The sequence below is a fragment of the Myotis daubentonii genome, chromosome 5 (genome assembly GCF_963259705.1).
Source record: "Myotis daubentonii chromosome 5, mMyoDau2.1, whole genome shotgun sequence".
NCBI classification, from domain to species: domain Eukaryota; kingdom Metazoa; phylum Chordata; class Mammalia; order Chiroptera; family Vespertilionidae; genus Myotis; species Myotis daubentonii.
Window position 1 is genome coordinate 78,220,807 of NC_081844.1, and position 16,344 is coordinate 78,237,150.

General features: G+C 39.7%; 1 protein-coding gene across 5 annotated transcripts in view; it reads left to right on the plus strand.

Moving 5' to 3' along the window:
- The window catches only part of PCBD2 (pterin-4 alpha-carbinolamine dehydratase 2), a 61,636-nt gene that overhangs the window by 13,503 nt on the left and 31,789 nt on the right, over positions 1–16,344 (plus strand). The window contains exon 2 of one of the 5 annotated variants that reach the window (XM_059698419.1): positions 733–788. The exons of 3 other annotated variants lie outside the window; for them this stretch is intronic. The gene's annotated coding sequence lies outside the window, so the exon portion shown is untranslated. The remainder of the gene's footprint in view (positions 1–732; positions 789–16,344) is intronic. One more of the 5 variants, XM_059698418.1, reaches the window with a different exon arrangement.

A 16,344-nucleotide genomic window follows, 5' to 3' on the forward strand; every position in this document is an offset into this window, starting at 1 on the left:
TGCACAGGACTGATGCTCAACCAACTAAACCACATCAGCCAGGCTCATTTTGCTTTGAAAATATAGGCTGATGTCTGTGTATCTGGGAGCCAGGAAAAGTGAAAACTAGCATTGTTATCACATACAGTAGCTTGTGCTTAGCATGTGTCCACTGTAATCACAGCCACCTAGAAAGCTGAGAAAATGTCCTTGGTTGTCATGTTAATGGAGAGTAGAGACACTCACACTAGCAAACTTAAGATTTGAGAAGCTATTAAAAATACCTGGGTGGTGTATTCATGTTGGTGTTCACTTTGGAGTTATCCTAGAGTCCCAGGGAGCCCTGGCCGGGCCCAGGCTGACCTTGCCAGGTGATGGCAGGGACCTCAATGTTGGTATTCACCCGGGTAGAGAAATTAGAGTCCAAAATGCTATCATTTGGAGTCTTGCTTCTGCTGTTTAGGTTAGAGAACAGGTTTAGACCTGATGTGTATTTGTAAAAACACATGCAATAGATAGATGAGGGGAAATGTAAAACAGGTGTCAAAAATGCAAATATGACACCACACAGCAGTGTGAAAATGCTGTGGTCATTACACCGTCCTTTAATAAAAATGGATTTTTAACTGCATCATTTTTTTCTTAGTCGTGTAGTAAATCTTCTGTTTACAGAACTTAGCCTAAGTATTTTGTAAAAGTCCAACAGCCAAGAAATATAATTTCCTCAACAGTTTTTGTCTTACCCTTTTACAGATGGCGTAAAATCAGGTGTGTAAAAAAATAAAAAGCAGTTTCAGCTGACGTGAAAGGTATTTCAGATTTATGCTTTGCAGATGATATTGGTATGATTAATGCATTCATTGCTTTTTTTATTGCTTTTCACAGATAATGTACATGATGCATGGAAAATGTTGTGGGTTTAAATCTTTGCCAGGTTTAGAGTATGAATATCAACAGATGTTATCATATAAGTACTATAATCATTATAAAATAAAAAATTTGTCATGAAATGCATTGACATAAATTTCATTTATGTAAATTGCCTTTATTAGTGTAAAACCTTAGTGTAGCTGTTAGGGTTTGTGAAGCACTTTAGATGAGATTAACTTGGTATAATGTGGTCACAAATGGGTTGCTTTAAATTTAACTGACAAGAAAATAACACTCAAAAGTTAGGAAATTACTGAGGCATTTGTTTTCAGCCTGAATTGCTGGTATCGCTTAAATAGGTTGAATATGAATTAATAACAGTGGACTGCTAGCTCAATAATTACAGAGAGTAATTTAAAGGAGACCTTAAATAATAACTTAAAAGTATTTTAGTCTTGCTTTTCTCTGTTCTGTTTCTGTTTTTCTTTGGTATGCCAGCCCATTGCTTCAGTACAGCCATTATCAATAGTGTTCAGGTTTGCACAGCAAGTTTTGTCAGTAGAGTTTTGGTGCATTATGGCCGTGACATAAAGCTTGTGTTCAACTGTTTTAAAATATTGGATGCTGGGTCCTGATGGAGTGGCCTTAGCAGCTGGCCAGCTCTTCCTAGCAGCAAATACAATGCTGTGCTACACTTGTGTGGCGAGATCTTGACCAGTTGCCCTCCGTCCTCAGGAAGGATTCAGCCTACCAGTGTGGACAAGGGGGTGAGGGTCTTCTCCCCTGCTTCTGAGCTCTCTGTGTTCTGCTCTTTTTCTACATCCTTTTACACAAAACAAAGCAGTCCCTCCTCTCCCCTGTTTTGCAGATAATTTACCATCACATTGCCCTTCTGATCTAGGCTGGAACGGGCCATTCTAACTAATTCACTGAATTTTACTGGAGGACACTGAACCAGACTGAGATCATGGACTTGCTTGTGGTCACACTGGTCATGGCACAGTTAGTAAGTGCCAGACTCGCATCCAGTTTTGCTGGGGAGGTGGCCCATCTGAATTGTATAGGATAGTTGATTTTTAAAATTGCCATGTTAATCAGGCACTAACGTGAAGTAGTAATAAGCTGAAGGAGGTGTACTTCCTTCAAGATGGCTGTCTGGAGAAAGGGGAGTTTTGAATTGGTCCTCAAAGATCTGATAAGTTTTTTTTTTTTTTGAGGACAGGAACTAAGGGAGAAAGAGGGCACACTGGATTTGTATATGCTGGTGAGTGAGGGCCCTCAGATTGGTTCAGTGACTAGGCTGAAGACTGGCAGCGCGGGTCCCTGTGCTCTCCCTGGGTTTAGTGTTGCCTCAGGTTTAGACTGTTTGAGGGCCAACTCTTGTTTTTCTGTTTTTCCTCCTACTTGCTTGTTTCTCTCAGCAGCGCCACCATCCTCTTAAGCACCCAGACTTGAAACTGAACACTTATCTTGGTCCCTAGTCATCAAGAACTGATCAGCCTTCACTTAGTGTCCTTCTCCAAGACTGTGCTTCTGGTCGGTGTGCACCTCCCCTCCCCCAGAGTAGCTGTAGGAGCTTCCAGACAGCCTTTCACCTCTAGGTCTTGTCTGCCTCCAGAGGCCTGCAAGCCGCTTTATGGTGCCAAGTGGGTCTCTGCTCAGAAAATCCCAGTTCTTTTATTTTATCTTATAAAAATCCTCTTTTCAGAGGTTTTCAAAACTGCCCACAGTCTGGCCCTAATCCTACCTCTCATTACTTCTCTACAAGAGATCTCTTTACTGTGTGAGAGATTAAACTGTAAAATACCCAAAAGGTCACTTAGTCCTTCCCCTTACTGAAGAAGTGGGGAAACCAAGGCTCAGACAGGGGTAGCACAAAGCATTAGTGGCCATGTTGGAACTGCAGCCAAGACCCCCAGCACCTCAGTTCAGTTCTTTTCTACCTTTATGCCAGCTGTTCTTCATCTTCCTATGCTCCATCCCCCATCTTTCCACATTCCACCCACTTCTAGCAAGTTTTTCCTGACTCTTATGCACTTTGCACACTTACTGTGGGCTTGGCACTCTGCTAGACACTGGGGGTGCAGTGGTGAGCAAAGCAGATATTGCCCCCATTTTCATGGTGTTCACAGCATAGTAGGGGAGGGAGAGCTTAAACAAAGAAAACAATCCTATATAATAAAAGCCTAATATGCACATTGATCGAATGGCAGAATGATCGGTTGCTATGGTGCGCACTGACCACCAGGGGGAAGGTGCTCAACGCAGGAGCTACCCCCAACCCACAGGCCCCAGGCCAGCCAAGGCGGGTGCCAGCGGGGGGCCCCTCAATCGCCCCACCAGTCACCCTGGAGAGGGAGGCAACCGGTGGGGGGCGGGCCCAACGAGTGGGCAGTGCCAGGCTGACCAAGGTGGGTGCCAGCGGGGGCCCCCCGATTGCTCCACCGGTTGCCCCACAGGTTGGCCCTGATCGCTGTCCTGGCCTAGGGATCCTACCTGCGCACTAATTTCGTGGACCAGGCCTCTAGTGAATATATAATTGCAGTGTGGTAAGTGTCATGAAGGAAAATCCTAATAGCTAACATTTAAAGAACATTTATGACCCTAGCTGGTTTGGCTCAGTGGATGGAGCCAGTAGACTGAAGGTCCCAGGTTTGATTCCGGTCAAGGGCACATGCTTGGGTTGCGGGCTCTATCCCCAGTGTGGGGCGTGCAGGAGGCAGCCAGTCAATGATTCTCTCTCATCATCGATGTTTCTATCTCCCTCGCCCTTCCTCTCTGAAATCAATAAAAATATATTTTAAAAAAAAGAACATTTATGGGCCAGGCCTATTGTAAGGATTTTACATGTATTTATTAATTTAATCCTCACAAAATCCTGTCAAGTAGGTAATATTTCCCTCATTTTACAGATGAGGAAACTGAGTTTTAGATGTAGTGACTTACCCATGCCTCACTGCTAGTGAGCAGTGGAGTTGGGATTTGACCCCAGGCAATCCCTCTCATTTGCCTGCGTGTGTCTGGCCTCTCCAACTAGGAACAGGAGGGGAATAATGGGAAGACCAAATTCAGTTTGAGGACAGCAGTCAGGGAAGGCCTCTCTAAGGAAGCAGTAAGCTGATGCTTTTTGTTTCCCTCCGTTGAGGCATTTTATTTGCACTTATGTATTACATCCTAAGAAGAGAATCCCAGGATTTTCTGTCCTGGTGTTTTTTTGCCTTGCTTCTTCCTGGTCCAGGATGCCAGCTGAGGTTGTCAGTAAAATGGGTGGGAGCAGGTTTTTCTGCATTTTTTTCTAGATCTTTGAGTTGCACATCAAATCTGGAGCTGATCACTCTATATTTGTTTAACCTGCCCATGAGGTTCACAACAGTGTTCCCAGCTCTGTGATCATCAGTTATTTCAAATTTACCGATGTAACCAGGCTTCATCATCACAATTAGAAACCAGATCTGGTGACATTGGAGCATGGTCTCATAGGAACCTGGTGTGTGCCTGTCCTTTCAGCATTGTTGATGCTCTGAGAGCATCAGTCAGGACATTCATGCACCATCATGGCGGCACAGAAGGGTGGAGGAACGAGGACAGGAGGGGCAAGCATGCAGTGATATGGGAAGTGGGCAGGCTGCTGCCAGACTTTCAAAGGATCAGTGCCTCCAAAAAAAAGACTGCCTAGTGCAGTGATGGCGAACCTATGACACACGTGTCAGAGGTGACACGCGAACTCATTTATTTGGTTGATTTTTCTTTGTTAAATGGCATTTAAATATATAAAACAAATATCAAAAATATAAATCTTTATTTTACTATGGTTGCAAAGATGATAAAATTTCTATATGTGACACGGCACTAGAGTTAAGTTAGGGTTTTTCAAAATGCTGACACGCCGAGCTCAAAAGGTTCGCCATCACTGGCCTAGTGGAAGAAGGCAGAGGAAGGATGATGCATTTTCTTAAAAAGACCAATCAGAGGGCAGAGTGGAAGTGGAGGGGGCAAAAGTCAGATGTGGAGAATGAACAGTAAGGAGCTTGTTGTATTCATTCAGATGAGATGTCATCACTAGGAGGTTGTAGACTGGGACAGTGACAGAAGGGAAGCAAAGAAATGTACTAGTATAGGTTGGAGCTATATTTTGGGGTTTCAACTAGTGGAACTATAGAAAATGCAATTATTAAGAGAAAATCCATTTCTCTAGGGAGGAGTGATGATGGGTTGTGAGGAAGAAGAGCAGGGGTTTGTTACCAATGACTCCCAGATTTAGGACCTGGGGGAACGGGTGGTCGGAAGTGACATTTACTGAACTGGGGAATTGTGGGAGAGGCACAGGATTGGTAGGCAAGGATCAAGATTTCTGGTTTGGACATTGCTAAGTGTGATTTGCTGTGAGATATCTAATTGTGAACTTCAAGAAGGTAGTTTTATGTGTGAGTTAGGAACTCAGAGTAGAGATGTGGGTGTAGATAATTGGGGAGTCATAGATGTATATGGAAAATAGCCAACATAATAGATGAGATCACTCAGGCATAAATTGTCCTGTGAGAAGAGAGGAGGACTCAGAATTCAGTTTATTTAGGGGTTGGATATAAAAGGAGTTACTGGCAGAAGACTGAGAAAAACTTGTTAGTGAAATGGGAAGAAAATCAGGCCAGTGTTGTATCACAGAATTCAAAAGAAGATGGTATTTTAGAAAGGGAGGAATCAATTCTGAGACTTCAACTAAGTTGAATACCAAAAGATGACCACTGGATTAAGCAGCATGGAGGCCATCAGTGAACAGAGCAAGGGTGGTTTGGGTGGTGGAGGTGCAGGCCAGCCTGGAGGAGAAGTGGAGCTCATGTCCTTCTACAGATTCTTATAGCCACAGACATTAGTCTGTTGTCAGCCGGTGCATTATCTTACTTGTTTATGGTGTTCTTTCAGCCTTGTTTTGATAATGATCCTGTGAACATTAGAGCTGGAAGGGATGAGGCAGCCAAGGTCTAGGGGTGAAGTGGTTTGCTTAAGGTGACAACCAGTGGCAGAATTAGTATGTGACTAAGTGCAGCCTCGAGCATGCAATAGAGAAATGTGATTACTCACCTGTATTTCTCTCCAGCTAAGATACAAGCTTTTTGAGAGCAGAGACTTGGCTTGCGTTTGTGTATGTCTCCCAAGTACCCAGCCCAGTGTTACCTAGGTGCATTTTTAGTACATGAGGTCCCTTGATTGTGTTCTACTATTCGGTGATACTATTTGATGTCCTTAGCCCTGGGGAACATAGTGGTTTTCATCTTTTTGTCTCCTACTGGTTACTACCAAAACCCCTTTTTCAGCAGGGACTTTTCCTCTCATTTCCTTGCTCCTAGACACAGATGGTTCCTAATGGTGACCAACGTATTTGGCCGTTAAGTTGTGTGTGATGGGAGGATCTGTAGTGCAAGGGCAGAGCAATGGCACACTTCCCAGAAGAGCAGCACTGATTGTGCTTTTGCTCTGCAGGCAGTTTTGAAGTATCAGAGAAATGAGCCACTTGTGGCATCTCTAGTAAATTGCCTCCAATGATGAGAGCCTGAGATTGGCAGTTACTCAGTATTTTGCCTTCACAGCTTGAGCTACCCACAAGCAGGTTTTTTTTTTTTTTTTTTTTTTAAAGAATCTTGGTGTCCTGAGGGCCCACAGCAGAGTCTTCCAAGATTCCACAAAATATCACACTGAGAGACTGCTACAGGCCTTGTCGATTAGGCACTTGTTTGTTTTAAGACAATTTTTTCCATCTCAGATCCTTTTTTTTCCACCCTTTTCTGTGATAACTGGTCCAGAACTCTTTGATGATTTTATTTTTAAATCATAACTTGGTTCATTCTAGGTAGCAAGTCTACATTTGGATACATTTAAAAAAATTACTTTTAGAAATTTTGATTTGAAAATGTTGCTTTAAGGTCATTCTGCGTACAAGTAACAAGTAACTTTTAAAAAAATTCTTTATTGTTTAAAGTATTATATATGTCTCCTTTTTCCCTCACTAACCTCTCCCCAGCTGTTCCCACCCCCAGCACATGCTCTCACCCCGCTACTGTCTGTGTCCATGGGTTATGCTTATATGCATGCATACGAGTCCTTTGGTTGATCTCTTACTGTCCTCCCCCCCACCCCCCGCCTTCCCTCTGAGGTTGGACGGTCTGTTTGATGCTTCTATGCCTCTAGATCTATTTTTGTTCATCAGTTTATGTTCATTATATTCCACAAATGAGTGAGATCATGTGATATTTATCTTTCTCCGAATGGCTTATTTTGCTTAGCATAATGCTCTCCAGGTCCATCCATGCTGTTGCAAATGATAAGAGTTCCTTTTTACAGCAGCATAGTATTCCATTGTGTAGATGTACCAGTTTTTTAATCCACTTATCTGCTGATGGACACTTAGGCTGTTTCCAGATCTTAGCTATTGTAAATTGTGCTGCTATGAACATAGGGGTGCATATATCCTTTCTGATTGGTGTTTCTGATTTCTTGGGATATATTCCTAGAAGTGGGATTACTGGGTCAAATGGCAGTTCCATTTTCAGTTTTTTGAGGAAACTCCACACTGTCTTCCATAGTGGCTGCACCAGTCTGCATTCCCAACAGCAATGCACGGGGGTTCTTTTTTCTCCGCATCATCTCCAGCACTTGTCATTTGTTGATTTGTTGATGATAGCCATTCTGACAGGTGTGAGATGGTACCTAATTGTTGTTTTGATTTGCATCTCTCAAATGATTAGTGACTTTGAGCATGTTTTTATATGTCTCTTGGCCTTCTGTATGTCCTCTTTCGAAAAGTGTCTGTTAGGTTTTTTGCCCATTTTTTGATTGGGTTGTTTATCTTCTTTTTGTTAAGTTGTATGAGTTCCCTATAAATTTTGGAGTTTAAACCCTTATTGGATATAACATTGGCAAATATGTTCTCCCATGCAGTGGGCTTTCTTGTTGTTTTGTTGATGTGGTTTTTTTGTTGTTGTTTTTTTTTTTTTGCTGTGCAGAAGCTTTTTATTTTGATGTAGTCCCAATTTTTTTTTTCTCTCCTTAGTTTCCATTGTCCTAGAAGCTGTATCGGTAAAGATATTGCTTCGACATATGTCTGATATTTTGCTGCCTATGGATTCTTCTAAGATTTTTATGGTTTCCCATCTTATGTTTAAGTACTTTACCCATTTTGAGGTTTTTTGTGTGTGTATGGTTTAAGTTGGTGATCTAGTTTCATTTTTTTTTTTTTTGGCATGTATCTGTCCAATTTTCCCAACACCATTTATTGAAGAGACTGTCTTGACTCCATTGTATGCTCTTGCCTCCTTTGTTAAATATTAATTGAGCATAATGGCTTAGGTCAATTTCTGGGTTCTCTGTTCTGTTCTATTGGTCTATATGTCTGTTCTTGTGCCAGTGCCAGGCAGTTTTGAGAACAGTGGCTTTGTAATATAGTTTGATATCTGGTATTGTGATCCCTCCAACTTCGTTCTTCTGTACAAGTAACTCTTAATGTTGTAGCCAAATCAGTTTACTTGTTCATGAGTGTTTGGAGAGTCACAAAATATTTTTTGAATTGATGAGTGAGTGTCTAATAGGCATTAATAGCTTTTTGTTAGCTGACCTATGAAACAACAGAAGCCTTGCAAGGTTAGGGGTTAGTAACCCCATTTTGCTGATGGTGGAAACAGAGGGAGGTTCAGGAACCTTCTCAAACTTACAGAGGAAACAGGCAGTGGCCATCCCTCCAAGGCCAGGCTTCCTGTCCAAAGACCACAACTCCTCTTCTCTAACCCAAATCTGTATTTTAAAAGGCTGTGAATACTTCAGGATGTGGATTGCAGTTGTTTTTGCAATGTCCTGATGCTTTGAATGAATAACTCTGTGTTCAAAATTAAGTCTGTTTCTTTGTTATGTTTAGAAAAAAATGTTTGTTTTGGAGGTCTTAAAGGGGGCTATGTGTTCTTTGCATATTTTGAAGAAAAGGGTAGCCAGCTACTGATAGGAATTTGACTTGTAAATTGCTACGTCTTTTCTTCCCCATGCCCTGCCTTGAAAGCATTAGCTTATACTACTTGGTTGATCAATTATTTGTCCTACATTGATTACAGATTGGAGTTCAGCCTCTATCTAGAATGGAAAGTCACTACCAGATAGGTCTGCAGAGACCAGCTGGAAACTTTACTCTATGAGTCAGAACTCTACAGAGAGAAGATAAACTTGTCCTATATTGAGAGACCCCAGCTTTCTGAGCTACTGACCGTACAGCTGGGGATACAGATGTGTGAAAGAGAGGGCCATTGTAATTCTGAGTGTCTTAAAGTATGATTTTGGTATGTGAGCTTGAAAATGAGTCTTCTCCATCCTTCTAGTTGTTTAAAACTGCAAGCTTTAAATAGAAGGGTTTTAACATTTATGGATTACTCATGCAGCACAGAGATCAGCCAGGCCTCTCAGTCTTACAGGAATGACATCACTGTGTTACATTTATATGGTATGTTTAGCTTGTTAATAAATACAACGTTTTTTTTTCTGATTGCATTGTATGTTTTATAATATGGAAAACAGAAAAGTCCAAAAAAGAAAAATATACCTGTAAATCTTTCTGCTTACTTAAAAATAATATATGTGAATATGTATTTTGTGAATATACATATAATTATATATTTGGGGTCATATCATAGATGTCTTTTGCTCATTACTTTTTCACATAATGTATGGTGAACATTTTCCCATCAGTAAAATATTTTACTTCATGGTATACATTTTTTGGACACCCTATATTCCATTTGGACACCCTGTATTCTAGTTAATGGAAAGGTCATATTTAATTTAGCCAGTACCCTTCCACAGTAACTAACCATCTTCATAGATGAAGCTTTATGAACCCACCTTTTTAAAAAATATGTGTATTGATTTCAGAGAGGAAGGGAGAGGGAGAGGGAGAAAGAGTTAGAAACATCAGTGATGAGAGAGAATCATTGAATTGGCTGCCTCCTGCACGCCCCACACTGGGGATCGAGCCTGCAACCCGGGCATGTGCCTGACCAAGAATCCAACGTTGAAGTCCTGGTTCACAACTCAATGCTCAACCACTGAGCCACACCAGCTGCGCGAGTCCACCTTTTCTAAATGCTCCGGGTAAATGCTGTTGGTTATCACAGAGGGAGTCACACCAGCTTCTTCTTGCTAAAGACACTCAGGATCTTGATGCCCATTGAAATCAGGCATAGATTCAGTTACTTGTTTAAAAACAATGTAAATAGAAATTGCTGCCTAGATTGATTTGTTGAAGTTAAAAAAATCAAGCCCTTCCAGTTATTTGAGGTCAGAAGGAAAATGGTACGTTATAAGGCTTTGTAGCTGCTATTCTTACAGCTTATTACGGTAGTGTAGGGAATAGTTTCATAGAAATGTTTCTCTTTTAGAGATTTTTTTTTTTTCAGATAAAGAAATCTGGTTTAATTTGGGAAGAGTTACTTCATAGGAAATTAAATCTTTGTAAATCCTTGATCACATTTCCACACTTGCCAGTTCTCTGGCAAATGATGGCTTACGAATGGTTCAGGAAGGGTTTCCTAAAGGGAAACACTTTTGTGTTTTATACATATTTTTATCTTTTTATTTTTGAATTGGATAGGTAAAAGAAAGTTGTATTTTCTTTTTGTATTTGTCTCTGGGTGATATTGCTGGTTCTAAAACTCTGAATGCTAATTACTTGTAGTGATTTTTTAAAAATTTCACTCTGTGAGAATGTTGTCTTGGATGTGATGAATGACTCCAAAGAACTTTAAAAACAGAGCTAGTGAGTGGCCTGGTGCTGGAGAGTTGCTGCTGCTTGGAGACCAGTAATTGTTACATCTTGGTTTGGTATGCTTGATGGTGTCTAATCTTGTCGTGTGCTTGGGAACCATGAAAGAATTTTCTTTTCAAGTCTTAGTGCATAATTTTTTCCAACTTGATCAAAGGTCGGAAAACTAGTATTTATATATATACCCAGGGTATTCGTAACTGTCTTACATTCTTAATCTTTTGGATATTTGTTTGAAATATATCTACGCCTCTTAAATATTGAAAGCATAATATCCTTTAATCTACAACTGCAGAGTTAAAATAAATTTTATATGAAATATTTAGTTGTGGACCACATCTTCAGCTCTTTATATGCCACAGTGGTCTTGTTTCCCCCCCCTCTTCCATTGTCTGATATTGAGGTCATTTTCAGTCCTCTGAGAAATTCTATTCCCAGCCAGATGCGGCTCATATATTAAAAGTAGCACCTGTGGCTAATATCACAGCAGCTTACCATAAATTTACATGGTAACTAGGATTATATCTGTCAAGACTGTTAAAAAACATCTAGATTTAATTTGATTTCCAGTATTGTAGAAGCTATCCAACATTTTGCTTCATAACTATATTTTAAAAGTTAAAAATCACTCCATTGTTAAGTTTTATGGCACTCCTAGTGCCCATTAAGTTGATTTGTTCAATGGAGGTCAGAGTAAAGCAACTTGGCTACATTAAGATCGGAAACCAACCCATTTGTGACAAATTTAGTCCTTTTGTGTGAATCTTCTCAACGTCTCTGCACTGATTGGATTCAGGTGTAGCTTATGTCAGTAGCATTTAACCTCAAAAGAATGAGCAAAGTGATTGGGTTGTTGTAAATTATGGAGCATTTTGCCTTTGCTTGTTTAAGCTTAACTGTTGACTGTGCTGCCTGACTGTTCCACTGCATCTGCATATAAAAGAGTAGTTGGTATTAAAGACGTCTTAGAAAATTGGGGTACGTGCCCTCGTCCCTTCTCTCCTTTATGTGACCCTTCCTAAACTGTTTTATTCTCCATTATCCTTGGAGTCATCTCCCACATGTTATGATTTGCACACCTGCAGTTATAAAATTATTTCGGGGTGTCGTTATATCATGTTGTTCACCAACTTTCCAGCATTTATGAATATAATAATGATTCATCGTAAATCAAGATAATTTACAAGTTACAAGGAATCTGCTCCTACAAATAAGAATTGAATGATGAATTTCTTTGGTGTCCTCCCATTTGAACATCGGTCCTTAAAAAGAAACTGGTAACATATTTGTGAAAAGTAACTTACAGTCCAGAACTGAATTAAAGTATAAGTTCAACCTTCAGGACATTTAGTATTTTAAGACATGTAAACAAATATAAGCCAACTAAAAAGTAAGCAACATCTTTTTCATAATCAGTCGTTGTAACTGCCTTAGCAATAATCTTACTCGTGAGAGAGAAAATCATGTGTTGGCACTGAGGGTAGGACAGCATGCAGTGTCTTAGCGCGGGGCCGTGACCCTGAGTGGGCATATCTGCTTTAAGGTGGAACTCAGTGTGGAGGCACTTTCCTCTGTTGACCATCTTTTTGGAGTTAAGTTCATAAGCTTCTTTGAGCCCGAGGCTCACCAAGGAAGTGGAACGGTAGCCAAGAATTACTATGTTGAAAGGGTTGTGGTGACGGAAAAAACGATTAGGAGTGAGGCCAAAATTAGTAGTTATATGTACTTAGTGTGTTACCAGGTGTAATTAATCACTTAACTGTATAAGAAAATACCTATTAATGACCAATTTGGAGCCTTGTGAAATATTTTTTTGGTGAATTCTGACATCTCTTTTGCATTTTGTGTACATAGGATAAATTCAGCTCCTGAGGAACGTAGGTGTCCTACTGCGAACCTATTGCAGTTTCTACTCCATGGATGTGCCCAGCCAGCCTCTCAGAGCCTTTCTCTCTTTTTTTTAAAAAAAAATTATTTTTATTGTTGAAAGTATTACAGATGTCTCCCCCTCTCCCTTTTTTTGGTTAACCCTCACCCTAGGATATTTTTTCTATTGATTTTTAGAGAGAGTGAAAGGAAGGGGGAGAGACAGAGAGAGAGAAACATCAATTGGTTGCGTCCTGCACATGCCTCAACCAGGGCTGAGGACTGAGTCTGCAGCTGAGGTACATGCCCTTGACTGGAATGGAACCCGCCAACCTTCAGTCTGCTGCCCGAATCTCTAATCACTGAGCCAAACTGGCTAGGGCCAGATGTCCCCTTTCTGGGTGATCTCTTACCTCCCCTGCTCCCCCCCCCCCCGCCCCCACACACACCCTGCTTCCCTATGAGGATCCTCAGTCTGTTCCATGCTTCCATGTCTCTGGATCTATTTTGTTTGCCAGTTTATTTTGTTCATTAGATTCCACATATAAGTGAGAACATGTGATACTTGTCTTTCTCTGACTGACTTATTTCACTTAGTATAATACTCATCAAAGGGTAAGAGATCCTTTTTTATAGCTGCATAGTATTCCATAGTGTAAATGTACCACATTTTTTTTTTAAACCATTCATCTACCGATTGGCACTTGGGCTATTTCTGGCCTTTCTTGATTGCTTCATCCTCTACCTCCTTTACTTCTTTTTCTTTTTTTTTTTTTAAATATATTTTATTGATTTTTTTTTACAGAGAGGAAGGGAGAGGGATAGAGGGCCAGAAACATCGATGAGAGAGAAACATCAACCAGCTGCCTCCTGCACACCCCCCACTGGGGATGTGCCTACAACCAAGGCACATGCCCTTGACCTGAATCGAACCCGGGACCCTTTAGTCCACAGGTTGACACTCTATCCACTGAGCCAAACCGGTCAGGGCCCTCCTTTACGTCTTACCTGGTCTTCATGGATGACCTTTCTGCCCTCTCCCACTACATTATAAGCTCCTTGAGCAGCAGGGATTGTGTGCCAGGGCCTGGAGCCCAGGAAGAGCAGCAGATTGGTAAATGAATCCCATACTTTCAAAAACAGACAATTAGGAAGATTCTGAATCTTCCAAATACATTAAAGGTTTCAGATCCTTTATAGTATGGAAAACAGAAACATAAGAAATTGGTAATTTGTTTTGCTGACCAGATTCTTCTCAGTCTTTCATTCCATTTGTTAGCTCATGTGTGATTTTGTTTCTAAGGGTGTCAGTTGACATTCTGAAGGGAATAGGAATCATGAGTTTGCTGGTGATGAGGCTATCCTTGCCATGTAAGCATCTTCATGATCCCTGGATTTAGCCAAGGAGCTGCATCTGTCCAATGGCCAAAGACACAACCTTAGAAGGATGAGTTTGAGAACAGAAATAAGACTTATTTTAGAAGACCTACTCATTTCCAGAGAAATACTATTTCTCCTTAACTCAGAAATGTGCTAACCCGAAAATAATCATTGACTTGAAGTACCTAGTACCAGCTTTTATTACTCATTAATACCATATTACCTTAACTGGTTTAGATATAGGGGAAATTGTTACTTTAAAGCCAAATGAACCAATTTTATAGCACTAAATATGTATAAAGTATTTTTATATTCACTTGCTTATAAGATAATATTTAGCTTGGTTCTTTCATAAGTAACATCTTGCTGAAAAATGGAAACTAATATTAACTGCATTTTTATTTAGATTTTGTATTAAGCCATGTAACATAGTATTATGTAATTGGTTTTTCAGATTATGGTATTTGAGTAAAGTATGTATTTCTTCTAATGAAATCCTCATTTGCCTATTATAGTTGCTATTGGATAAACATACATTAATTTTACATGAAAAACATTCATTATATCAACACATTTATTTTTTAAATACATGCAACTTTTCCTTCATTCAATTATTAAAACAAGTTCTGAAAAAGGAGACATATGTAATACTTTCAACAATAAAGAATTTAAATTAAAAAAACTTAAGTTTTATTTAAAAAATAAGAAACTTATAGTGAGACCATGTCATAACTCTAAGACTGCATTTATTCTGGACTGTAATTAAGAATGGGTTCTGCTGGTAAATGTTGGGAAGAGGCAGAGAAGAAAGTTACAATACATTGCCTATTTACAAATTAACCATTACCTGCCAAAAGCACATCAGACCCAACAACGGACATCCGCTAATCCAGTGGTTAGCCGTTCCGGGCTCTAATGCACACTGTTTTACACGTTAACGGTTTTGAAGTTCTAGCCAAAGCTGACCTTTCACATGTGCTCCTTTCACAGTAGGAATCTCCACTCACTGCTTCCTGTCAGAATGGATTATGGTGATACAGCCCAGGGCTCACTTTGGCTGCAATTAAGTTTTTGATCAGAATTATTTTGTTCACAAACAATCACATTTGTTAAAATGTTACATCTGCCCTGAAAGCCACTGGCAGCCTCTCAGTTTATCAGTGTGATGTGAGTTTAATTCTTCATTTGTTTTTCATAAAATGGTAAACCATCTTATATATGTTATTTAATATTTTTCTTTTGCTGGTTTCTCCCTTTCATTTCTTTGGGTTTGGAAGGAAACTATGTCTCAAAAGTAGTACGAATCTGAGTACGAATCTACTCGTAGACTTTGGGAATTTGAATGGAATGGTTTTCAGTACAGAAACAAAATTATCCAGTTGAGCCAAGACTCAAATATTTTCAAAAATTGTTAGTGGTGGTTCTGTTTCTCACACGAGGAAACGTTTTAGCTTTGTGAGTATGGGGGTTCGAGGTTTGGTTTTTGGTCTGCAGTTCCTGTAGTCTCCATGCCTACGATGCTGCTGTTTTTCAGTATTTATCGTAATGCACGTCTCAGGATCCATTGCTATTGCCATTGACTTTGGGTACCAGAACTGAAACCAGCAGCGGCTTTATTAGCCTTGCCTTTCATGGTTCTTTGACTAGCTTTTAAAAGTCATTTTCTCACTAAGAAATGGCAGCAGAAATATACTGAAATAGCTATGTGGCTGACTAACCATTTTGTCTATAATATGGTGTAGGGATCAGTGGGACTTCGAAGTTTTGTAACTGATTTCCACTATCTGTCAAGTGCCATCACACTTTTGTGAACCCTCTGATTTTGGAGAAGAAGAGACTGTTGACATGGTCGTGTTGTGTGTTGGGAGATACTTTGGGAGCATAAGATTAGAGTTTGACAAAATAGAAATGAACCTTTGGCTTAATTTTGTGTGAGAGTAGAGGCTGGGAGGCTGGTGCTGAGGTAGTGCTAGGGTGTAGGAGGGAAGGAGTACAGTGAGGAGGTTGTGAAGTTAGGAATGCTTGAATGCTGTCTGAAATTCAAGCATTAAGTATAAGAATTTTTATATATATATATATATATATATATATATATATATATATATATATATATTGCTATTAAATTTATTACCACCTTTTAAAAAATTACATTAAAACCCAAACCATTTCCCATTTATTTTGAAGTAATCAAAATCAGTTATTGCTAACTCACAGAATTATAAGTGACAAAAGAAAGATGCCACACCAAAAAAATCTCTTTGTTTAGCTATAATTTTTTAAGCTTTTTTAGTAAAGTAGGGCTTACCTGTACTTCTAAAATCCAAAGGCTTTCCTTAAATGAATAATATAAATACTGTCTATATTAACTTAACCTCCATTTTCTCTATTGTCAGATTTGTGAGCAGATTTAAAAATAATTAAATCCATTTCTGTAACTTTTTATCCTTTAAAAATAT